This window comes from Dasypus novemcinctus, chromosome 4, assembly GCF_030445035.2.
Source record: "Dasypus novemcinctus isolate mDasNov1 chromosome 4, mDasNov1.1.hap2, whole genome shotgun sequence".
Classification (NCBI taxonomy): Eukaryota; Metazoa; Chordata; class Mammalia; order Cingulata; family Dasypodidae; genus Dasypus; species Dasypus novemcinctus.
In genome coordinates, this window is record NC_080676.1 from 38270229 (window position 1) to 38296586 (window position 26358).

At 34.4% G+C, this 26358-nt stretch overlaps 1 long non-coding RNA gene across 1 annotated transcript; it reads left to right on the forward strand.

Moving 5' to 3' along the window:
* Positions 1 to 5741: 5741 nt before the first annotated feature.
* LOC131278198 (uncharacterized) lies at positions 5742 to 25889 on the forward strand. The gene is made up of 3 exons (XR_009185465.2): positions 5742 to 5841; positions 19321 to 19481; positions 23778 to 25889. It is a non-coding gene; the product is annotated as an uncharacterized lncRNA (long non-coding RNA).
* Positions 25890 to 26358: the final 469 nt, after the last annotated feature.

The following is a 26358-nucleotide window of genomic DNA, read 5'->3' on the forward strand; positions in this document are numbered from 1 at the left end:
TGCCAACACACACTGACCATGTCCACACTTAGACCTCCACTTCTGTCTCCATTGAACTTCATCCATCAATTCTCATTTTCCTTGAATGTCTAATAAATATCCCAAGTCTAAAATGTACAAAATACAGTCTTATGTTCACCTAAACCTGCATCTCGTCTTTCCCATTTCAGCAAGTGATCATTCTATTCTACTAGAATTCGTGATCCATAACCTTGAAGTCTGTCTTTCTCTTACATTTAACATTCATAGAAATAAATGTGAAATACATCTAGAATCCAAACACTCCTCACCATATTTACCACTCTATCTAGCGAAACTACAATCATCCTTCATCTGAAATATTCTCCTAACTAGATACCCAGCTTCCATCCAAGCCTGCCTATGGTCTGTTTTTCACACAACCATCACAATCGCACACATTACCTTGAAATGAAAGTCAGATCATGATACTTCTCTGCTCAAAATTATACATTATACAAATACTTTTACACATTTTGTGACTGAAGAACTTTTGAGAGTAAAAACATGCAATTTCCTCATCAATTTTCTGTTTTATTTTCCTAAAATTATATTCATGAAAGCCAATGCTTTTTAATTAATATTTCAAAGGAGATTTTATATGCTGATTACTTTTAAATATAGTATGAAATATTTTATACATAAACAAATATGTAGTTTTTATATGCCATAAAGCATAATATACAGAAACCTGCAGACCAACTCAATTTTATGAATTAGAACACTGTCAATACTATTACATGTATCTATGTTTTCCTCCTTCATTCTCATCTCCTTAATCCTGTGGTGTGCTCATCATTCTATTTCCTTTATTTGTTTTGTTTTGTCACGTATGTGATTATTCCTAGCAATAAACTGTTTACGTTTGGGGAGGAAGACATAAAAATGGCATCAAACTATTTGTAATCTTCTGCAACATGTTGTTTTTAAAGTACATTCAAAATATAAGTTTCATATATGTCATTTCATGTAAATATAGCTAATTCATTTTCAATTCTATATAATACATACATCATGATTTAATAATTCATTTGCCTATCAATGAGCATTTCAGTTTTTTTAAACTTTTACAATTTTGAACAGTGGTGATATGAATACTTGTGTGCATGTAGGCTAGTACACATGAGCAAAGTTTCTTTGAGGTAAATACTTTGGAATGGAATTTCCTGGCTAAACAGTGTATAAATATCCAACAACAAGTGTATTGCCACATTGCCTTCCAGCATGACTGGGTCAATTTGCACTCTCAGAAGCACTGAATAATAACCATTTGATCAGTATTTCATTGCCATACTAAATTTAACCACTTTATTATTCCTGTAAGACAAAATGAAACAAGAACCCCTCCAATGGCTTCCCATCTCATTCAAAGTAACAGCCAAAAACATACCTGCAAGGCCCTATCCTGAAGCAAGCTGCTGCACTGGGCATCATAGGAACACAGGTTCAGGCATGACAGAAACTTTCAGCACATGAATGCCTTGGTACTTACACAACAGAAAGGGTCCAAAAGAGCAGGGGAAGAGATCCCATTATGGCCAGCCTCCCGGACAGGACAAACTATGAGGGTCAGGGTCAGGGCTGTGCATGCCCCTGCACTCATTGAGAAGGGAGACCCTGTGCTGTTTGGGTGTGACTTTTCACCCCGGGGAAAGGGGTCCTGCTGATGATAGCTCCAGCCCTGATAAGCATCTGGGGCAGCTTATTTCTGGTTTCTGGGTTTAAGGCCTAGTTGGGGCTTTTTCATTAGACTTAACATCTCCCTGGGGTTGTGGACTAGAAACAGACTGAAAAGGTGTGGAGAAGGCAAAGGCTGAGAAATGGCTACTGAGCCTGTGTCCATGTCTCCTAGAGCACCTAATGACCTGGCCTTTGCTCTCACTGATCTCGTTTTATTCCTCTACTCTTCCTTCCTGCTCTCCAGCCAACTAAATCAAATAACTCCCAGAGCCACAATTACTTTCCTTCTACTCTACTATTTTATAGTATTTTTCGCCACCTGACATGTTATGTATTATGTTTAATATGTTCCTGATATGTCTCCTTTGTATTAGAATATGTTAGAAGATGGCATAGATGTTGGATCCTTCCTTCTCTTCTGTATTTTCAACCACTAACTGCCTAGCGAATGGTTGTTTCTCATTAAAAAATTGTGGACTGGATAAGTGACTGTTGATATATATATTTTTTCATTGTTCAAATTGTTTAAACCATGTGCTGTAAGACTAGAACTAAGCTCTTTATCATATAAAATGCTCAATAAATGGATTAATTCTCCAATAGACATAAAATCTCTTAGAATAGCTAACTTCTAAACACTTTAATGATTAACCTTAACATTTATTTACTAGAAGAAAATTTTACAGTTAAAATTGACTAGGTAAACATATAAGAACATGAACAATTGAACATTAATAAAATAGCATTTGAATACTTTTCCCAATTTATTTCTATTTAGGGGCATGAAATATTAATTGTAGTTTACCTGAGGAGTATGCAATTGCATTTATATATATAAGTCAGTTTATAAGACACTTAATTGAATATCAGTTGTATTCTATTTAATGTACAACTATATTATTCAAATTATGTTTTTATAGTAAATATTCCAAGTACTATGAAAATACCTATTTGAAACTAAAAATTATAACACAAGTTCTTACAGCAGATATTCCAAGTACTACAAAAATGCCTATTTGAAACTAAAACTGTGTCCACACATGTACAGCATTTTAAAACTGTTTTATTTTATAACATATTTTGAACACTTAGCCTTGTTACTTTACAAGACACTGGTACAGTAAAAAAATCATAGACTTTGATGTTGTGGCAACTGAATCAAACCTAGTTTGTAATTTTGAATCTCATAGAGTAAGAAATTTTTTTAACTTTAGCACTCTTTTGTAAAACATAATTAGTGCGTAGTTCCTTGTGAGGAACAAAATGAAAATAATCTATTGAAAAGTGGTTTGTAAAAAGAGTTGTAAAATATTTGTTGATTTTATTTCTCACTGCATGGGATATTTTTTCAATATGAATATATTCATTCAATCCACAAAGTTTTGAAGTCCTACTATGTACATTGAATGCATTCTACACCAAGGTGAGTAAATATTTTTTTATCTCAAAATATTTCACGTACTATCTTTAAGCTGAGAATTTCATGAGGGCAGAATTTTTTTACTTCCCCTATATATATATGCTCTCTATCATAAATATTTAACCAATTCCATCTATTACTTACATGAGACAAAGCACCTATCTTCAGTGTCTGTCACCTTAGTGTGAAAAAATGTATTAAACATAAACTCATGGTGAGAACTATAATAATTTAATAATTTATCTTTAAAGCTTTATTTTAACAGCCTAAATTATTTGGCTCCATGGTTTCCTTTTTTGATCTCTACTTTTGCATTGATCCCACTGACTTGCATCTCTTTGCTTTAAAAAAAGTATTCTTAAGTAGATTGCACCATAAATATTCATAGAAAAGACAACCTGATTTCTTGTGTCTTCTTAAATGTAGACTTTATTAATCATATTGAATATAAAACAATAGCAATTCAAATGATTTCTGAAGAGAGACTCTAAATAAAACAATTTAAACAGTCATTTGTTTAGATGCAAAAAATAACTAATACAGTTGTTTCAGATGGCTACCTGAACCTTTTTTAGGGCAAAATCTCTGCCCTAGAGCTAAAAGAGTTGAATATTTTGCTTTTCTTTTCGGAACTCTCTATATCTAAGTGTTCATCTTGTTAAGCACAGAGGAAAGGAGACTGAGAGGCAATTTATGAGTCCTCAAAAGTGAGATGATCTCAACATCAGGCAATGGAAGCAAGTCTTCAGAGGATACAAAGCAAAAGGAAATGTGTTTGGACTGACTAGGAGGGATATAAAGTGAGAATTAGTAAAGTTATTACAATTGAGATTATTTTGTTGAAGAATGCTAGGATCTCTTTTTCTGGAGATGCGCACAGATAATGCAATATATTCTATTCACACTCCCTATCTAAAAGAGGAGCTTCTTATTACAAAGAACTCATCTCATCCATCTTAGTATATCCCAAACCAAAAAAGGATCTGACATGCTGTAGTTGATATATATGTGTGGAATGAAAACATGAACAATGACACAATTTAACAAAGTTTGAAAAAGAAAAGACACTATTTGTTATCATAGAGTATGATAGATTGAAAATTTTTGTGGATCCCAAAAATGATCCCGTTCTTAAAGGTAATCCATTCCTGTGGGTATGGGACCCTTTGATTGGATGGGTTCATTTGGGGGACCTTTTTGATAACTTCAGTGAAGCATGACCCATGTGAGTCTTGGTCCTCTTGATGGGGTCATTTATAAATGGGAGAAACATGAAGAGATATAGAGAAAAAACCACAGGGACAGAGAGAAGGAACCCAGGAGAGAGGAAGCCACAGAGTGAGCAGCTGGAAGCAGATGCCTCCATGTGCTTTGCCACTTGAAGGAGTCCAGGATACCCTGCAGCCAACCTCCTTCAGTGAGACAGCATTTCTTTTTTTTTTTTCCAAATTCTACTCAATTTATTCATTTTTTAAAAAGATATTACATTAAAAAATATGAGGTCCCCATTCGTCCCCACCACCCCCACCCCACCACCCCACCCCCAATAAAACTCACCCCCAATATCATGTCACATCCATTGCATCTGGTGAGTACATCTCCAGGCATCACTGCACTCCATGTCCCGTGTTCCACACCATAGCCCACACTTTCCCTCGTTCCATCCAGTGGGCCATGGGAGGACAAACAACATCCAGCAATTGTCCCTGGGGCACCACCCAGGACAACTCCAAGGCCCGAGAATGCCTCCACATCTCTTCTCTTCCTCCCCTTCCCCGCACCCAGCAGCCACCATGACCACTTTTTCCACATCAATGCCACATTTTCTCGATTATTAACCACAATAGCTCACGAATAGAATATCATTAAGTCCACTCTGATCCTTACTGTATTCCTCCTTCTTGTGGACCCTGGCTTGGTTGTGTCCATTCCACATCTATATCAAGAAAGGGTTTAGATTCCACATGGATATTGGATGCAATCCTCCTGCTTTCAGTTGTAGGCACTGTAGACTCCATGATGTGGTGGTTGACATTCTTCAACTCCATGTTAGCTGAGTGGAGTAAGTCCAATAAATCAGAGTGTAGGAGCTGAAGTCTGTTGAGGTCAGGGCCTGGCTATCATGTTGTCAGTCCAGAGATTCAAATCCCCTAGATATATCTTAAACCCCAGCACCAACTACAATTCCAGTAAAATAGCATGAAAGTTGTGAAAAGAGATCCCATCTGAGTCCAGCTCCATCATGCAGAAACACCAGCTCCAAAAAAGGGTCAACTGGCATAGCAGTGAACCCCATCTGCCATGACCATAGAACCTGTGGGTCTCTTTAGCCCTCAAAAGGATCAATACCTGGGGTTGTATCTACTTTATCTGTCTCTGAGACTGCTCAAGTGTGCATAAGGGCAATCCTTTTGACAACCTCCAGACTCTTCTTTAGAGACTCATAGCCATATAAACTCATTTGTCCTTTCCATTTCCCCTTAATTTAGGTGAAACAGCATTTTAAACTCCTGTTATTATATGTAGACAGGGATATTCTGCTGGTGCCGGCGGTTTCGGGCCTCCCCCGCGAGCTCTCCGGATGGGGCGGGCTCTCCGGATGGGGCCGCTGCGAGGGCGGAGGAGGAGCGGGAACGAAGTCTCAAGGCCCCTTCTCGCCGCTCAGGTTTGGTGGGGACGCGCGACGCGATGAAGAACGCCACGGAGATGAGGACTATGCGCAGGTCTGTTTATTGAGGAAGTGCTTGCAAATATAAGTCTGGGGGAGCAGAGGCGGGGCTGGCCTGGGGCGAGTATGGATTGGTGGGAATGGACTTTATGCCCTAATATGGCTGGGAGATGTCGCTATCCAGGCCAGTGGGCAGAGACGGGGGGGGGCGGTGCGGCGGCAAGGGGTGGGCCGGGGGCTGGCAGGCTGTGACTGCCAGGCGTGCCTGCGCCCTGTCAGGAGGGGTGTGGCAAGCGGTGATTATGTCTGCACTTGCGTGTTGTGGGAGGGGGGGAAGAGGCGCAGGGGTTCTTCTATGGCGGCGGCCTCTCCCGGAGGCCCCTGGAGGGGGGGGGGTTGAGAAAGAGGCGCAGGCGTGGCGGGGGAGCGAGGGGGGGGGGGGAAAGTGCCCGGTTTCCCCTCTCGGCAGAGGGCCGTACGCCCGTGCCTGCCGCCCGGGCTGACTCACGCCAGTGCCGGCGTGTGCTGAGCCCTGCCACTGCCGTGAGCCACACCTCGGCCTGACGTCTCTCCCCATGCTGGTCCACGTTGAACCTTTAATTCAAGGAGACAGCATTTCTGAGGATGCCTTGATTTGGGCATTTTCACAGCCTCTGAACTGTAAGGTTTTAACATAATAAATTCCCATTATGAAAGTTAACCTATTTCTGGTATTTGGCTCCCAGCAGCCTCTATCAAACTAAAACAGAGTAAAACAGCTTAAATAAGGAATCCTGTATGAAGATAATTTGTTGAACTAAAATATCTTTCAGGGTTACTTGAAATTCTACTTATTTCATTGAACATATCTCCTAAGAAGTATATGAAATATTAACCTATGAATAACAGTTTGTATTAGTTTCCCAAACATAATCTTATTCTAACTGGGCAAAAAACTCTGAGAGAAAGGCATTACTGTGTAGAAGAAATACTGCAATATATTTTTCTAAGAAAAGTTTCCCAATGAGCAGGGTTGAAATCAAACCCAGGTTTTCTAACTTAACATGTTTTATTACAGGCTGATTAGCTCAAGTGGAGAATTTTCATTAAACTTACTTAAGGATGAAGCAGCCATGTGGACATATCAGATCAAATGACTCTACTATAATCTTTCATTCATATAATCTATTACTTTTGTGGCAATTAATGATCTTAGTGGGCACTCAGTTCTTTGCAAATGATTAATGGAGGAAGTGACTTCCTCAATTAGAAGATAATAATCCAACTCTGGGCCACTAGGTGTGAGCACTTCCCTTCAGGCTTCCTTGCCTGTATTTAAGATGACTCCTAAGGACATTTCTCACTGTATTAATCTATTATTCCATTATTATAAATTTTTGGACTAGAAAATACAAAGAACAGTTTATTATTACCATGGCTATGAAATAATTTGGAGATATACCATTGAAATACATATAAAACTAGATGCAGATGTGGACGGACAATTAAATTACTGATCTTAATTTTTAATACTTTTCTTTTAAAAGTATATCTATTATGGTACAATTTTCACATAATATAAAAACTATTATTATGACTTACAGAATAATTTATTTCTATTATTTTATATTTATAGCATTTTGTATGATAAGAACTTATGTGTGACTTAGTATACCTAAAGTAAAATGAAGGATTAGATAACACCTTTTTAAACAAGAACTAATATACATAACGCACATGCATATTTCCTAAAATATAAAGCTTCTGAAAAGAGAATAATTATAAGTGGAGTGATAGAAATATGCCAAAGAAAAAAGTTAATGATATCCACTGTGTTAGAATAATGGGTGCTTGTTTTCCTTCTAAATTTACTTTCAAATTGTTGAGGGTGTTTTCAAATGGCCACTTATTTTTTGAATCCTGCAAATAAGAGATTTTACTTAAATCATTTTCTTTAAATTTTATGGTTACAAAAAGATAGAGGAGATAAAGTAGTATATGTTTCCTGGAACTAAAAATAGCAGAGAAAATGTTGAAAGTCCATCCATGATCTGTTCTTAGCTGATATCAGCCTAAAATATAATTATTCTGAAAATCATTAGGATTTATTTCAACAAAGAGAAGGTTATCAAAAACTGAACAAAGAAATAAAAATTTGAATTGTCTTGGAAACAAGAAGCATCAAAGAAATAACTTGAACAAAGATAATAATAACATTTCCTAATAAATTACATGAACTGATAACCCACATGGAACTAACTTCTTTAAAATGTTTCATTAGTGATACTATAAGTTGCAAAACAAATTTCATAAAATTTGAAGTAAAAAAATAAGAGAAAATATTTCAAAAGTCATTTCATAAAAATTTCAGCAATATTTTTGTTGATCCGTACAGTGAAAGCATATTAGAGAACATAGACTTTAAGAAACTGAAAATCATCAAAACTTCAAACATCATTTACATTGAATTTGCAAAATTAAAATTAAGTGACAAGGGCAAGACACAAGAAAATCAAATTATATTTTGTTATATCTTTGTTTTTATTTTTCTTGATATTAAATAGCATTTGAAATGCAATAGAAACTATTCTGACTCATAATGAATTTGGTGTCTTTGCTGATTACTAAATTCTTCTGATACAGGCTTCACAGAATATAAAATGAAACACTAGCAACTTATTTCAGCACTCTGCATTTCTGCGTTGACACAATAATATTTCATTAAACAGAACTTTTAGCTTCTGCTGCCCTTTCTCTGACCTTCAAGTTTCTCTTAATTTGGTTTAGATTTTGAAATGAAAGGAATGCAAATAATAAGATGTTGAACCATGGGCTGAGGTATAATACATTCCTGTTTGCGTTCAATTCTTCCCCATAAAGCTTTCTTTGGCCATCCCAGAATCAAAATTTGTCACACTTCTGAACTCCAAAGGCATTTGAGGTCTTTGTGTGTGATAGGGTCAATAATTTGTTATTTGTCTTATGATTTTTAAATAACAAACTCTTATTAATAAATACAGTTGTTTCACTTTAATTCACCTAGGTCTTCAAAATAGTCTAAGGAGTTTAGAAAGGCCAAGTGTTGTTATCCACACTGTAAGGATGAGAATATACATGCTCATATACTTATTCAAAGCCAATTGTCTTTTAAAGTGGCTGAGGCAGATGTAGAATCCAGAATTATTTTTTACTACATTGGAATATATTTTAGTATTACTTAACTCTTTAATTTAGGTTGCTTTTTGGGGTCACTGACAAGATTTTTTAAATATTTAATCCCTTTGTAATTCTTAATAACTTATAAGTTTTATTGTCTTAAATACCAAAATAGCTCCTAAACTGGAATTTAATATTGTAATTCATATTTTATAGATACAGAAACTGAAGTTTGGAGAAATTAAATGACTAGCTCCAAGATTACAGTGCCTAGATTATGGAGACATGACTGAAAATCTCTTATCTTCTGATTTTTTCCTTGCACTTGATATTGCTTTGTTGTAAAGATGATTATAGTTATTGCAAATCTCTCCTTGCACTTTACATAATATGCATGAAAATATAATAGTATATAAGCTATGATTTATGTTTATTTAGTGTGAAAATACTTTTTATTTACTTGCTATATCTATCTATAAATACATAAAAGCTATAGAAGATAAATCGATAAATAGATGATAGATAGATAGATAGACAGATCTGTGCTATTTCACAAAGATTCTGCCATTATTTCAGACAAGCAAAATTAACAAAAAAGTACAATAAAGGCATTAAAGACTTAAGTCAATTATAAGAGGGAAAAAATATCCAGATAAAAACGTGAGGTATAATTCAAGGTAGAATTATTGATTTTTAACACATGAATTATTGCTTTGAACTGAATCATTGAATTTAAAGTGCAGGGTACCAACTTGTACAACTTCTGTAAAAACAAGAAAGATTGTAAGACAGAAAACAACAAAGTAAACTTTATTCTTATATGATGGAAGATATCAATATAAAGTATTTACCTTTTGAATTGCTGGTGGGAATGTACAACTGTACAGAAAGTTAAGTATAGAATTATCATATGATCCAGCAATTCCACTTCTAGGTATGTACCCAAAAGAATTGAAAGTAAGGAGTTAAACAGGCAATAGTATGCTAATATCCATAATGGCATTATTCACAACCCAGTGTCATTCAGTGGAAGAATGGATAAACAAAAATGTGTTATAGACTTACGATGGAATGTTACTTAGCTATAAAAATGAAGGAGAGTGGATGTGGTCCAAGCAGTTGAGCACCCATTTCCCACATGAGAGGTTCCAGATTCAGACCCTGGCCTCCTAAAAACAAAACAAAAAACAACAAGCAAAGAAATGAAAAAAACCAACTCAGGACAGCTGATGTCATTCAGAAGTTGAGCACCAGCTTCCCACATAATAGGTCCTGTGTTCATTCCCCAGCTCTGGCACTAAAAGGAAAAAAAAAAAAAAATGAATGAAGCATTGATACATGTTACAACATGGAAGAACCTTGAAGACATCATGTGGAGCAAGATATTCTAGATGCAAAAGGACAAATATTGTATACTTTTACTTATATGAAACAATTAGAATATGCAAGTTCATGGAGTCAGAAATTAGAATACAGATAACCAGGGGCAAGGACGTGGGTAGAAAATGGAAGTTAATGCTTGATTGGTAAAAGTAAACCATGGGGAAGAGAAGTACCTAAGTAAAGATAAATTTAAAAATTAATTCAGTAATAAACTATCATGGACAACTGAAATCAAATCAGGAACAGGATATTTGGAAAGAGCTTTAAAATTGGCAGCTATTGAAAAATGTTAGCCGAGAGAGAGAGAAGAAACCCCAAAAATAACATTAAATATTAATATAAAAAATGTAATATGAATATGTGATTAAGAGAATTTTAAAATGTTCCAAGAGATTTTCATATGGAAGTTATTGCACTATATTATAAAATCTTTTCAAAATAAAAAATTTCGTTAAAGAATTAAAATACTGATTAGTCCAAAAACATAGAAGTTATCTATGGAAAAAAACAGCACTTATGAATAGTTTTAGAGTGAAGCTATTAAAAATTTATATAATATATATACTATTTAAATTATTCCATTATATAAAAAATTCAAATACTTTACAATTAATTATGAAAGACTAGCTTAAATCAACTGCCATGAACACACAAGAAAAACACAAATAAAAACTTTTATCTGTGGTTAAATTTTACTTATGAATGTACACATAAAGATTCTAAATAAAATATTAGGAAATCAAATACAACAATATATAAAAATGCTAACATATCTTGAAAAAATAGAGGTTAACTTAGTAAATCAAAACTGAGTCAGTATTAGGGTATCTAATAATGCTGTAATGAATAGTAAAAGATTAAATTTAATCAAATGATCAGCATCATAGATGATGTGAAAGATGCAGTTCAATTCATGACCAAGTCTCAATTCAATAAAATAATTTTTAGCAATCTAACAATAGAATGGCACTTTTGTAATTTAATCAAAGGCTTCTAATAAAAACCTACATTATAAATAATCCTTAACAGGGAGACACTTGACAGTTCCATTAAAAGATACTAATTGCTGAATTAACGCTTATTAAAGAACATTTTATCCAATATCCAGTACTAAAGACTTGTACTGTAAATTAAACATTGGTAGTTACTTCTCATTCACACTTAAACTTCCATATTCTGATGATTAAATGTGAGGTGTTACCCTAACCTTTACATATATCTGTACAGTCTACATAGAGTAATAGAAGTAATGAAGTGTGGGACAAAATATTGTGACTTGATACAGTAAAGGAAATTCTACAATGCTTACTTCAAGTGTAAATAATTTGCAGATCCTGTGACTCACCATATATTACTATGGATTTTAATTCCATCCAAATAAACTCTTTTACGGCTTGCTAATATTTCTCAAGAATCTAATTTAACTCCTTACCAGTCTCTAAACACACCAAGCTTATTCTACACAATTTGGAATCTGAATCATAAAAAGCAAGTAATAATAATAACAATGAATTATTTGGCATTATATGCAGAATTATTTTACCTTTTAATTTCCCACCTCAAATTAGACTTATTCATTCATAACCACTTACAGAAATTTTGCTGTTGGTCAGTCTTCTGGCTAATTGTTATTGATGAAAATATTACTAAGCAACAAAGTAGTTACAGTTAAATGGCAGAAGAATTTGAGTGGAGATAAAATATAATGCTGGAATAAGTGATGTAAAAAATTATAATATAATGTTATAGAAGCACATGGGAAATTTTAAATACTTCCTCTGATTTATGATTCTTTGTACGTGAGTTTATGGTTTTTTTATTTTGTTTTTGTTTTTGTTAGCAATTACTGTTATACACTTACTTTGTAGTAGCAGAGAAGTCGGGTGTACACTGTATCAAAGGCCAGGATGCAAGAACTCTGAGAAGGAAGATGATTTATTTTGACTGGCTGCACTTGGCGGATTCCTGTCCTGATAAAAACAGAGCCCTGAAAAGAGTTTTGGGTCCTTTTTATACAGACTATATAAGGGTAGGGAGTCAAATGGTGCTTTTATGAAAGAAAATGACTCTTCTTTGTTAGTCAAATGTTTGTCTGAGTACCAGATAGGTCTTGAATTAACATATCCCCCACATTCCAGGTAAACTTGAAATAACATCTCGCCCACATTCCATCCTTCTGGATGCAACTTTGAATATACATTCGGTCTGCATCCTTTCTGAACATTCAAAGCCTATAGGGCCTAAATCACTTAATTGGATTTCTAGAGACTAGGCACGCTTGGATACAGAATTAGATAATTTTGAATTCATCCACAGGCTATATTAACTTCCCGTCAGGATTTTAATCTTCCACTGGATGTTTAATTAACTTGGAAATTCCAGAAGACCCGATCTGCTCCCCTTCCAGTTTTCCCCATTTCATTAAATGTCACCAAAGTAGTTCTTCTCTACCCATTATTCTAAAACTTCATGGAAAAAATTACTGTATCTCACAGATGACCATAAATTTTGAACAAATATTAAAATATTTTTAATAAAGATGGAGCCCTACAAAAACACTGGTCTGAAACAATGCATACATAGGGATAGTTATTTTTATTACTTCCAATGCTTTAAAATTATCTACCTATTTTAATTCACTGTTAACACTCTTTCCTTGAGAAATCCTAAACTAATGACATCATTCATCAGTTTGAAGAAAACTATTGGAAAATACATGAATCCAAAGTAAAATTAAATGTTATATTTAATGGAATTTGACTCAATATTATTATACTTATATTGATTACATCCTAAGGAACTACCGGTTATGCAAATAGAAAATTTCTTTCCATTATTTTTCATAATGGTTCAAAATTGGAAGCCATCTAAGTATCTAGATAAAAGAAAATCTTTATAAAACCATACCTGGAAATTTACCAGAAAACTATTAAGTCAACATAAAAACACAGAAATTTCTTGTGGTAAAATTTTTAAAAGGATTTCACTATAAAATATATCACATATCTTTAAAAATATACAGACTTGTATAATAAAGAACTAGGACTGTTCTTTGTCCCCAGTTCCTCTAAATATTTGGAATTTCCAGTGATAGAAGTGTTTTGTTATTTGTGGTGGGCCCAGGACCACTCCTGATGATTCATATGCTCAAAAGATGACAAGATGGGACTAGGCACATCTCTAAACTCAGTGTGAGGGCTGGCCACACCAGAAAAACCAACCATATTATTAGAGGGCTGAAGCACTGAGCTACTGAGCTATGTCATATCAACAGTATCTATCCAACCCCTAGGAGGGGAGGGGCTGGAGATTGAGTTCAACCACTCTGTCACTGACTCCACCAATCATGCCTATATAAAGAAACCCCATATAAATTCTGACACTCAAAACCCAGGTGAGCATGCAGGATTAATATACATCATTGTGCCTGTATGGTGACGCACTCTGATCCAAGTGGAGAAGGCACAAAAGCTTGATTCTGAGATCCTCCCAGACCTTGCCCTATGTATATTTTCTTTTGACTTCTTATTTGCATCCTTTTACTAAATAAAACTATAAGTACAGTGTTTCCATGAGTTCTGTGAGACATCCAGCAAATTATCAAACCAAACTGGGTGGTGGGAATCCCCAAATTTGAAACCAGTTGGTCAGAAGTGCAAGTGACCCTGGATGCCTCCAAGAATTTGGCTGATATCTTAATGAGGACAAGCCTGTGGAGGACTGTCCTTAACCTGTGGAGTGTGGTCTAACTCTGGGTAATAAGAGTCAGAAGTGAATTTCATTGCAATGAGTGTTTGAAGTTACCGCAGTCATTCATGGTATTGTCAGAAGTTACTGAATTTTTTATAGTGAAAATGAATACATCACTTTAATCATCATAAAGTGTAATCTCTACTACCCAGCTTAAGATATATAGTATTACTGTTAACTTTGTAACCTTTATGTCTTAATCATATCTCTTGTTCACTCCCAAGAAATATATACTATCCTATCTGCATGCAAAAAAATGAAAGTGGACTCCTACCTCACACCACACTCAAAAATGAAGTCAAAATGGATCAAGGACCTGAATATAAGAGCTAAAACCATAAAATTCTTATAAGATAAAATAGAGGCAAATCTTCATGACATTGAATGTACTCTTAGATATGACACCAAAAGCAGAAGCAACAAGAAAAAATAAATTCCACTTTAGCAAGTTAAAACCTTTTGTACATCGAAAAACATAAGAAAATGAAAAGGCAGCCTACAGAATAGGAGAAAATAGATGAAAATCATATATCTGATAAGGGCTTAAAAATAAGAAAAGTTATCAACTATCTCAGTTTTACCAATGACACAGTAATTTTACTTTATGACTCAACAAATGCATTTGTATATCATCAAAAGAAATGATCACAAATGTCTAGAAAAGATGGGTACAAAAAAACCATAGAAGCTTTAATGCTATTAGTTTAAAAAAAGAGTGGAAACATGTATATCTATCAACAGTAGAAAAGACACATTGCAATATATGTTCTCTTAATGGAAATCTATTGGCAGCTAGAAGACCATAATTACAGCAACAGGCAATGTGAATCTGTCTGACATACAGAAGCCAGAATCAACATGTGAGAATAGGGAACAAACAGAAACCCTTGCTTGGAAGCCCCAAGACAGGACATAGTTTGGCTTGCTGCCTGAATCTGTGCTTCACAAATTGCAATACTAAAACCTCAAAAAGTGATTTTGTTGCCTTGCAACTCAGTCTGTAATTTCTAGGTAGACACATGCCATGTAATTATATTTGTACATCATGTGCTTTATCTCAACTTTAAAAAATGAAAATCCAATAATTCTCTTTGAAAATGGATACATGATTTGCTGTTTTATATAATAAATTCATTTTACCAATGATAATATTGGATGAAATATCTATTAAAAATAGCTTAATACAGTATCAAGAATTACATTTACCCATCTATTATTTAAAAAAAGAGAATTGACCCTTTTCAATATTAATTCCTGCTGTTTCCTCTACCTAGAAAATTTATCTCCCAAATTTTCAAGGTCCAACTTCCTTATTACATTTCATTCACATACCACCTTGAATGTCAACACTTCTCTTCATAATGCTAAATTTTCCGTGAAATGATATTATATTTTATTAAGATGTTCAGTGTTTTTAGCTCCCAACAGAATGTAGGTTCAGTGGGGAAAGTGCTTGGTCTGTCCTGTTTACTACTATATTCCCAGTGCAAAGAAGAGTGCCAAAGATGTAGCTGGCATTCAATATATTTATGTTGAATGAAAGAAAGAATACCTACTCTGTAATTCATACATGCTTATAATATAAACATTTGATATATATAGCTGGTTATTTTTGGTTTGTCCCTGCAGATCCACCTTCCAGTTTGTTCCATTCCTTTGGATACTGTTTCCTTGCTCTTTTATTTTCTCTATGGTTCAGAAAATGGGAAGTGCCTTCAGCAGGTTAGAGAGTTAGAGGAGAACGAGGTTGGAGAGTACATTTTTGCTTCATTCTCTGCCATGCCATAGGTTGTCAATGATTATCATCCTCTTCTCTATTGAAGGCCACTATTTTTTTTTCCCTAATCCCTCTCTTGTAGCTACAGCTGTCATTAGCCAGATTCTATACATACTCTCTTCCCTTAAGGCTATAGTTAGGTGCTTTGGCATGCCTTAGGGAGTTCTCTTTCCAATCCCATTATTTTGTAAATACTGAAGCATAGAGTGAGAGGTATAAGTGGAGAAATGGTGAAAATTGTGGTTGGTCAGGTCACAAGCCTGTGATCATCTTTGAAAGTTGAATAAATGAAAAATAATTATTTTATTATTTTCTCCATATGTACCTATCTTCTTTTCTTGATGCTTTCTTATTTCTTCTCTTATTCCTTAATAATTCAACCTTCTCAATTCTTGTCTAACTCTACCATATTCTCTCACACTACTTTTCTCAGTCAACTAAGTTAGCCATATTAAAAACCATTAATAACCATTAATATAAGCTACAGAATAAATTCATTCTTTATAGAATAAACACTAAGCATCTCCTGTCTGTACATGGGTGTGAAGTATGTTTAGTCTCTTACATCAATTAGTTTATAATCCAGTCAAATAAATGGTTAAATCATCATCTTGTTTGTCAAGTGATCGTTTCCCCCATTCAATTTTTGCCATTTTTCACTTTGAAATATACATAAGAAAATATACATAAGAAATGTATATGGTAAAATAACAACATCATCAACAATACTTATAATTAATAGATTAATTTTCCTTTTTATTACCCACTGAGCACTTCATGCATATTAACTCTCATAATTTAGCCCTCATGATGACATTTTGAGATTAATACCTTTATTTTCAATATACAGATAAAAATATGGAGGACATGATATGTTAAATACTTTAACTGAGCCATAATTATTAGAAGTAGTATTGTTTAGATTTGTATCCATCTGGTACCAGGCCCTAAGTAAGCACGTACAAATGAAGGTGTACTATCTAGGTAAATAACATTCATAAGTATAAAGATCATAAACACTGGCATTTGTGCATCTTCTTCCAAAAGTTCCCTGACTGCTTTGTATTATATTCAACTTTCTGTCAAAACACAACTTTATTTGTTTTCATTACAGTAGCTGGTGATTTCTAAAGTTTAATTTCTTAAGTGTACTTTTGCGGTGTAATGGATGTAATCTGCAATGTTAATTATAGAGAGAAGTCCCCAAAGTAATTACTCCACAATTTTCTCTCTAGTGAAATAAAAATAACCATATTTTTGTCTTAGTTTAATATTTAATTCCAACTATACAGTCAACTTATCAACACTTGAATTTTTATGTTTAATTCTTTTAATGAACTAAAGAATAAATTGCTGCTATTTTCTCAAGCCTGGAGAGGATGATAAAACATGTTTTGAAATTATTCACTTGTGTTGATGATACTTAAAATATTATTCCATTTATCTTTATGACTTTTTCCTAATTAAATGATAAATATTATATACACTGTCTTTGCTGTTAAACTTCTAGACATCTTATTTTCAGAGAGTAATTTGTAAATAGTATCTATGCATTTATGATGCCTGAGTTTGCTCAATTCTAAATAGCATTTTTAAAATATTTTAGTGTATTTTCAAATGTTTTTTAGGTTTTCCTAATTATTTTGGAGTGTGAAAAATATACCTTTAGCCAAGGACAAGAAGTTTCTACTTATTTTGAGAATCTGCTAAAAAAAAAAACAAAAAACAACCTATAAGAATGTGTTCTTTGAAATGTTCAGAAAAAAAGACAATTGAAGAAGGAAAATAGTAACAGTGAAGAGATGAATCTTAAACTCAGCCAAATGGGAGACTTTCGAATGAACAGCAGATTATGCTATTATTGGACAGATGTGTCATTCATGACCTGTTGGTGGCACAAAAGTGTATTATAGACATTTGTGTACTTTGTGATTAGCATAGAGTAAGTATATTCTTTCTGTAATTTTTATGAGAATAGCTATTCAAGATTTCACTTCTCCTACCAGTGTTTGAGTTTGTGTTTTTTTCCAAATTTTCTCCCATCCTGTGTAATATAGCTAATTCCAATAAGCAGTTTCACTGTTTACCCTGAGAATAACTAAAATACTTAGCCTCTATCACTAACTCTCCTATTGGATACAACTATAACTATTTAAATGAAACAAAATTATAATCAAAAGGGTCCCAACAATCTTCTGGAACTGACTGTACAGTTCATCAGCAGAACCTAAATAAGCCAAACATTTTTTTAAAAGATTTTTATTTATTTATTTCTCTCCCCTTCCTCCCCCACCCAGGTTGTCTGTTCTTCTGTGTCTATTTGCTGCGTCTTCTTTGTCCACCTCTGTTGTCATCAGTAACACGGGAATCTATGTTTCTTTTCCATTGCGTCATCTTGTGTCAGCTCTCCATGTGGGCGGCGCCATTCTTAAGCAGGCTGCACTTTCTTTCACGTTGGGCATCTCTCCTTACGAATGCACTCCTTGCGTGTGGGGCTCCCCTACGTGGGGGACACCCCTGCGTGGCAGGGTGCTCCTTGCTCCCATCAGCACTGCCCATGGGCCAGCTGCACACGGGTCAAGGAGGCCCGGGGTTTGAACAGCAGACTTCCCATGTGGTAGATGGACGCCCTAACCATTGGGCCAAGTCCGCTGCCTAAATAAGCCAAACTATTCAGGGGTTCAAGTTTGGGTGGATTAGCGTTCTTTACTTAGTGACATTTCCAGTACACATAAGGCTAATAAAACTTTGTGATGAAAATCAACTAGTGGCCTCAAAACTCTGTAAACTCAGAAATAGATCATGCCATTAAGCCAGTAGGCTACGAGATGATGCATCTGTACCACTTTTATTGGTTATCTCTGGCTTGGAAAATCATGGTCATAGACAGTCTTCTGTCTATCTCTGATGTCTATCACTGATGATTAAAGCTCATAAATGAACTGGTATTACAATTAGCCCAGTGCTTGCTTGACCAAACGACTGGGCACAATTACCTGGCTGAGTTGACACATTAGCCTAACCATTGCACCCATCGAGTAGGCTGCCTTTTCACCCTTTTGACAAAGTCCTTTGAGGTGCAAAAATGTTGAATTACGAGGAGGTCCCATTTATCTACATTTTGTTTTGTTGGTCTTCTTTTGGGTGTAAGATTTAAGAATGTTTCACTGAATTTTAACTTTCTATGAATAAATCTCTTTCTTATGAAAAGCCTGGTAAGTTTCAAATGAATCTATAAGATCAAATGGCCACCATATCCTCCATTATCATTTTAACTTTTTATTTCTGTGAATGAATTGTGAAGTCTGTCTAATGTTCAGGAAGGCAGACAACCCACCAAAATAAACTCCTAATTTTCCGGTTGCTCTAAATGCTGTATTGTTTATTTTGAGACCTAAAAATATTATTTGCATCCTTTAAAACTTTTAATAAATTGATATGCAGTTGACTTGTTTATTTATGACCCTTATTTATTTATTTATTCATCAGTCAGTTAATTCTTGATGAAAGAACAGATCACATATGAAGTCTCCACGCTATTGTACATCAGTGGGAAAATGAACATTACAAGGGACAGAAGACTCATTCTAGTACCAGCTCTGACTAAATAAGCTGTCAACTATTGAGCCTCATGTTCCTCATAATTTCCTGTGAGTATCAAATAAGATAATGATTTGCACTGCAATTGCAAATTTGCAAACTCCTTTTTTGGAAACTGAGCTCTCCCTATAGGATAGCAAAGAAGGTAGATAGCAAGAATTACTTGGCTGTATCATTCAAAAAAGGGAGACTGAGCTTGTAGAAAACATTAGAGATAAATAAGCACACTTCAGCAAGACAATGATGCCCCCACAAGGCCTAGAGGTTTTTATTGAGGCAGGAATACAAAAAGTAAATTTATGTCACAAGTAAGAAAAGTATAATAAAAGGTCCTCAGATGTTCTAGTGTAACCGAAGTATATGGATAAGATCTATAACTAATTAGAAGTTAGAAATACACATCTAGTCAAATTTGTGGATGGGAGTTGAACAGTAATTAAGATTAGTTTAGTGTAAAGGTATTTTCAATAAGACAAAGAGGCAAAGTACAACCTGAGAGCAAAACTGTCTTAGTTCCCCAGCTATTAAGACAAATGCCATACAATGGGTTGGCTTAACAACAGGAATTGGCTCTTGGTTTCAGAAGCTAGAAGACTTCCTCCAAAATATGAACACTATATCACATCACATCAACACAAACATAGTGAGAAAGGAAAGGAACTTAGAGTCCAGGAATCTCATATTAATGGAGTTTCTATAATACATTGAATTCCTTCAGTCTGGATTCCAGGTACGTGTCTGCAGCATGGTAGTCCAATTAGAGGGCGTGTTTGAGAGCTAGAACAAATAGGCACTGACACAAATTCTAAATGTTACTCTTATAAGTTATTCTGCATTTATTTTTATAAGGACATGTTCTCGATAACATTTACCAGGAAGCATCTGGGGAAAGTTTACTAGGGAATGTTCAATGTAGGATATTGAGTGAGCTCGGTGAGAGAACTGAGAGTAGTGACAGTGGTTATCTGTCAGTACAGGGTGAACTCACAGGAAGCCCTTGGTGAAGCCTAATTATACTGGTTTACTGTACGTGTGCCATTCACGAAACATTGAAAGTCTAGTATAATTACTTTTTCTGGTTTTAAGAACGTCTTTTAACAAGTTATGCACTTAACTCACATCCAGGTATTGTATTTGTCACCATCATCGTTATAATCACTACACATAATATCTTTAGTAAACTACCAATGACCTCAACTTTAGATCAATGCTGTCTTTTCTCTCCTGAGTGACTGAACTCAGGTGAGAAATTATTACACAACGGAGTTTATTGGTGCCATTTCATATTCATGATCTGCAACTTGCACTCAGCAGTCTCTTCCAGGTTCAAAAATATTTTTTTTCCAAATCTTCACCATATCAAGCCCAGCTATAGAAGCTGTGTAATCAACAGCTCTTCTGAATTGTGTCTGAAAACAGACAATTTCTGCCTGGGTTTGTTACACATTGCATACATATGTGAATATGGCAGACAGATTTAGTGAAGACAGTTTGCCACAGACTGTCTCCTCAGCTTTGCAGGTGGTAATGGGAGTCCAAACACTTACACATCCCTGTGATCTCAAGAATGGCTCTGACTGGCAACATCTTTTATCACCTGGAACCAGCCATGTTCTTTGAGCACAGTATGAGTCTCCCATGAATCTTCTCTCGGCTTTGCATCATTTCTGCTTTCTCATGGATTCTGTCCTATCTTTTAGCAAGTATTGTTTCCATTATTGTTGTAGTGATACATAGTCTTCTCTTAATAAAAAGACTCTAAGTATATAATATTTGGAAATTCAAACTTTACAAATAACATTAAATCATCCAAAATTCAACAAATTAGTAAATATTTGTCTTAATATTATGAAGGATATTTTTCCTAATATCTCCATTTACATTTCTTTGCATTTGTGCTCACATAATTTGAGATAAGAATTTCCAATGTACTATTTTTTTCCAAGAGGAAAATTGTTAATGCCTAAACTTACTTCAATCATATGGTTATAATTTAATTTACTGAAATTATCTACTAATAGTGAACTTTATTACAGTATCATTTTCTTTGAATAATGAAGCTCCAAATTCAAAGGTTCTTGTTAATATAATATAAGCAATTATATCCGATTCTAATTCATAATATCCTAAAAATATTTTGGTTTCTGCCCATGAGCCATATGAGGTTCTGGCTTGGCAGATATATTTTTAAATTTACTCTGGAAAAATTATATATATCCAGGAATCTTAGTCTTTGCAATAGACATGGATTTGACATCTTTAATCTGAATCATATTCTCCTGATAATGGAATCTTGAGTTTTTCAGAGTTGCAGTTCTATGGCATTTTAAAAAGAAAAGAAAAAAATCAGTAACCACCTTGTAGTCTGAAAACTGTGCCTCTCTATTCCCTCTGAGAACCTACACACAAATCACTGCCTCTGTCTCTTATCTCTATCTCTATAATTTTTAATTAAGGGAAATACTTATATAACCCATTTAAAAATAGTTGGAGGAGGTGGGCCCTGAGCCTCAGCAAAGTTGCAACACCTACTCTTCAGTTCATTAGACTCACCCTGGACAAATAACAAGGAGGTGAGGATTGACAACCACCACACCAAGGAACTGAGAGAGTCTACAATTGCAAAACAGAGAGTCCCATCCATCAGCCATATCAGATCAAGTCCCCCAATCAATTAGAGGTGGAGTAGGCATCACTATCCCAGAATCCTCAGGACTGGGGAATAAAATATGGACTAGAGTGGACTTACTGGTATTCTACTATAGACTTATTGTGATTCTAGCAATGGAAGAAATTATATCATTGATGGGGAGATAGTAGAAACTGAAGGTGCTGAAGACATGGAGAGGGAAAAAGAGGTGCAATATGGGGGCATTTTAGAGACTTGGAATTGTCCTGAATAATATTGCAATGACAGATACAGACTATTAAATATCCTGCCATAACCTACAGAATTGAGTGGGAGAGAATATAAACTACAATATAAACTATAATCCATGCTATCTGGCAATGCTCCAACTGTGTTCATCAATTGCAAAGAATTTACCACACTAATGAAATAAATTGTTAACGTGGGGAAGGATGGGGGGTGTGGGGAGTGGGAATCCCTTTTTTTTTTTAATGTAACATTTGTGTAATCTAAGTATCTTTTTAAAAATTAAAACTATATTAAAAATAAAAATAAATAAAAATAGTTGGAGGATAGGGAGAATCAGAAAATTTACTTACAATTAAGAAGTCAGTTATGGTATTTCCTACTCCAGTATTCAGCAAGAGCTCCAAAAGGTCCATTACTCTTGTCATTAGAGCAACATCTTCTTTTCTGTCATGTGGCAGTATCTAGGAAAATGTTCCAGCTCATCTATCATGCTAATCTTGTTATCTCATTATAATGACTTAGCTGTCTCTACACAAGAGAAATAACATTTTTGGAGCAAATTAATATATAGTTTTGATTTTACGTACCCAAATATTGACAACATATGATTTAGTAATTATCGACTCTGGGGACAAGGTAAGTTTTTAAGTCTGCTAGTGCTAAATAGTACTTTGAACTAAGTAATTAAGAATCCCATGCAGATTATTACAGAGTTTAAGTACTACATTTGTAAGTCTCCTGGTTGAATTTATGAGTTACTATGGTGGGATAAATACAGGTTTGTAATTTGTTATGCTATTATTTGTTGGTTCTAGTTTCAAAACAGAGTAAATAGGTTAGAGGAAGGAAAAAGTGTTCCAAATGCTTTGATTATTTTAGTGTCTATAAAAAATGGTCCAGTTGATATTTCAAAACTGTGGGGTTATTGAAATTATCAAAAACATTTTTCTATTTGATTTTTCAAGTATTTTGAAGTTGGCCCAAATATATGGCTTCAAGAATGAACTGTATACTCCTATATTCTGGCTAACTATAACTGGATTGTCATAATTTACAAACAAAATCTCAACTGATCTGCTATCATATTTGAGCTTGTATTTGTTTGTTTTTAGATATTAAAAAATAAGTCCACTTTTGAACTTTTCTACTACTCAATTTTATCTGAGATACAAATAGAAATATTCTAGTAATATTTTGTTTTCTTATATAAGGAGATGCTCTCCATATTCAATTGAACCATTTCTAAATCTACTGCCAACTTCAGAAAACCCCAGGACTGTGAAAAAGAATTTGATAGTGATATCTGAATTATACAGAAAGAATAGAATGGTGACTAATCAGAGTAAAAACAAAGTTAAAAGGGACTATATGAATATTGTGTAGAAGTTGAGCAAGGGCTGCTGTGAGGAAATTAATCTTTGCAGTATGAGTAATTTCTGGTTTTATTTGCTTCCATTTTTATCTTCAGCACAACAAAAGAAGTGAAGACGTTGATGCTTGAAGAAGAGAATTGTATTGAGGTCCCTAAGATCAATGTGTCTACCAAAACAGGTGGAAGACATATGACTAGGATTCACAAGCATGCTGAAGCCTATGAAAAGAAAGCACAGGAAGCACCTCATTAACTATGTCTCTACTGAAACTGGTGGAAGATATGATGACTATATTCACATTTCATGCTGTAGCCCATGAAATTTTTAAAAATATAAAAAGTATCTAGAGTTTTCCCAAATGCTGGACTTCAGAAGAAGACTTTGGATTTTAAGGACCAGAGAAACTTTGGAAACATCTAAAATGGGATAGCCTAAGAGACAAACAGGGGACACTCATGGGGCATTCTGCCAGTCATGTCAGTGAAATGTTAATACTTTTAGTTTTTGGTGATGTGAGGAGATGCGTTGAATTAGTTAAAATGGAGGTACAATGCCCACTTCTGCAGTCTCTCAAAAACATTGTCATATCCTCACAGTTTACCCCCAGAAACATGGGGCAAATCACTGATATAAATATTTTCTGGGACCTCTATTAACTCATAAAGAAGTAATGGCCCATTGGCAAATACCACAGATGGAGAATAGTGCTACCGCTACCTTCATCACCAATTTTCTTGGAAACGTATTTAGAGCCGTCAGGAAAAAAATTTGGAAATCCATTCATAAAGAACACTAAATCTGAAACAGTTTTGTGTATTCCCCAGCTCACCCAGCCTGGGTCTCAGAAATGAACCAATTGCCTGAAAAATATATGCTTCTAAAATTAAAAGCAATACTTTTTCCAACAGTCTGTGCATGGAGCTTATTTTAATATCAATAATATTGAGTTGTATCAAGATTCTTTTGAGTGTGACAGAAAACTCTATTCAAGTTGCCTTAAACAAAGTGAAATTATAAAGATTCGTTTTATTGGCAAATTGAGGAATATAAAAAAGCATAAAAAATATATTATCAGGATCCAGATTTATTACATCCCTTTGTTTAATTTGATGCTCTTTTTGGTTTAAATATGGTTGTCAGATGTTCCTAAAAATTTATCCTTTCAAATTCCCATTTACAGAATGGGAAGTTTCTTTTCTTGTCACTTCAAACTGAGATAGAGTTTGTTCAGACAACTGAAATAAGTTGTCCATGACAAACCAAAACAATGGGCTGGATATTATGGTGCATTAATTGAATTAGATAAGTCATTTGATCATGTGGTAGAACTTCAATAGAACGTACACTGAGAATATGAGATGCATGGATCTTCAAATAAGAATCAAAAACTTGGTGGGGGCAAGCAAAATGATGTTAGACATCCAGATCAGTTGTACATGAATTGATAACATGTAAAAGTTACTGACTTGGTTTGCATATTATACCCCAAAAAGATTATTTTTTCCTCCCATCTTGACAGACTTTGAACTAAGGAAAATGCGGGAAGTACATTCTAGGCAAAAATATAAATTTAATGGATATGCCACTTAGATATTGAACATCCTTATTTTTGATTTTTCTTTTCCTTAGTCACAACAAATGATAACCAGATACAAAAATGAAGAATAGATATCAAATGATTATCTAAAAAATCCTTTTAAAATTAAAAGTTTTATTTATTTCATATCCAAATTAACATTAAAATACTGTCAGTATTATGCATGTTTATATTGTATGCATATGGTATGATATATAGTGCCAGTATGTGTTTATACATATACATATGAATATATGTATGTTATATTTAATGTGTATGTATATATAAATATATATAGTGTATTGATCAATATTATATATCTGTATTGATGTAGATATAGAGAGACATATACAATTAAAAATTAGTTGATGATCATGACCATTTTTGATGTTATATTATCCTAAGCTTATAATACATGACAACAGTTTGATTCATTCTAGAATTTTTAAACAATGTGTTTCCATTTTTGTTATATTAAATTGTATTTTTAAAATATTTATTTAAATTATTTGAAATCACATTAATCCAGGAAAAATTTTTGTTGAATAAATTTATATGTTTATACCATACTGTATTAGTCTGCCAAAGGGGTGCTGATATAAAGTACTAGAAATCTGTTTGCTTTTATAAAGTGTGTTTATTTGTGGGTAAAAGTTTACAATTCCAAGACCAATACAAGGCATCAGCAGAGATGCTTTCTCACCAAAGTCAGCTACTATTGATCCGGGTGTGTTGCCGTGTAGTGAAGCAAGATGGCTCTAATCTCTTTGAGGTACCAGCCTTCAATGCTGAGCGTCCTCACTCAGGCTCAGCTGCTCCGCTTTCTCCTAGATTTCAGCTGCAAGGTGGCATAGGGCTTGTCTCTTAGGGTTTCCTCTCTCTTCCAGCATTAGGCTTGTTTCTTTCTGGGCCTTCAAAATTGACAGAGCTCTCTCTTCCTGCTTGTCCGCATGAGTGTCCAATTATATCAGACTCGGCAAGGGGTCAGGGACTCAGCCTGAGTCGCACCCACTGACTTAGTTGAATCAAAAGCCCTAATTTTAACAGGTAATCTAATCAAAGTCACCTCAGCAGAACTTAATGTAATCAAAGGATATCAC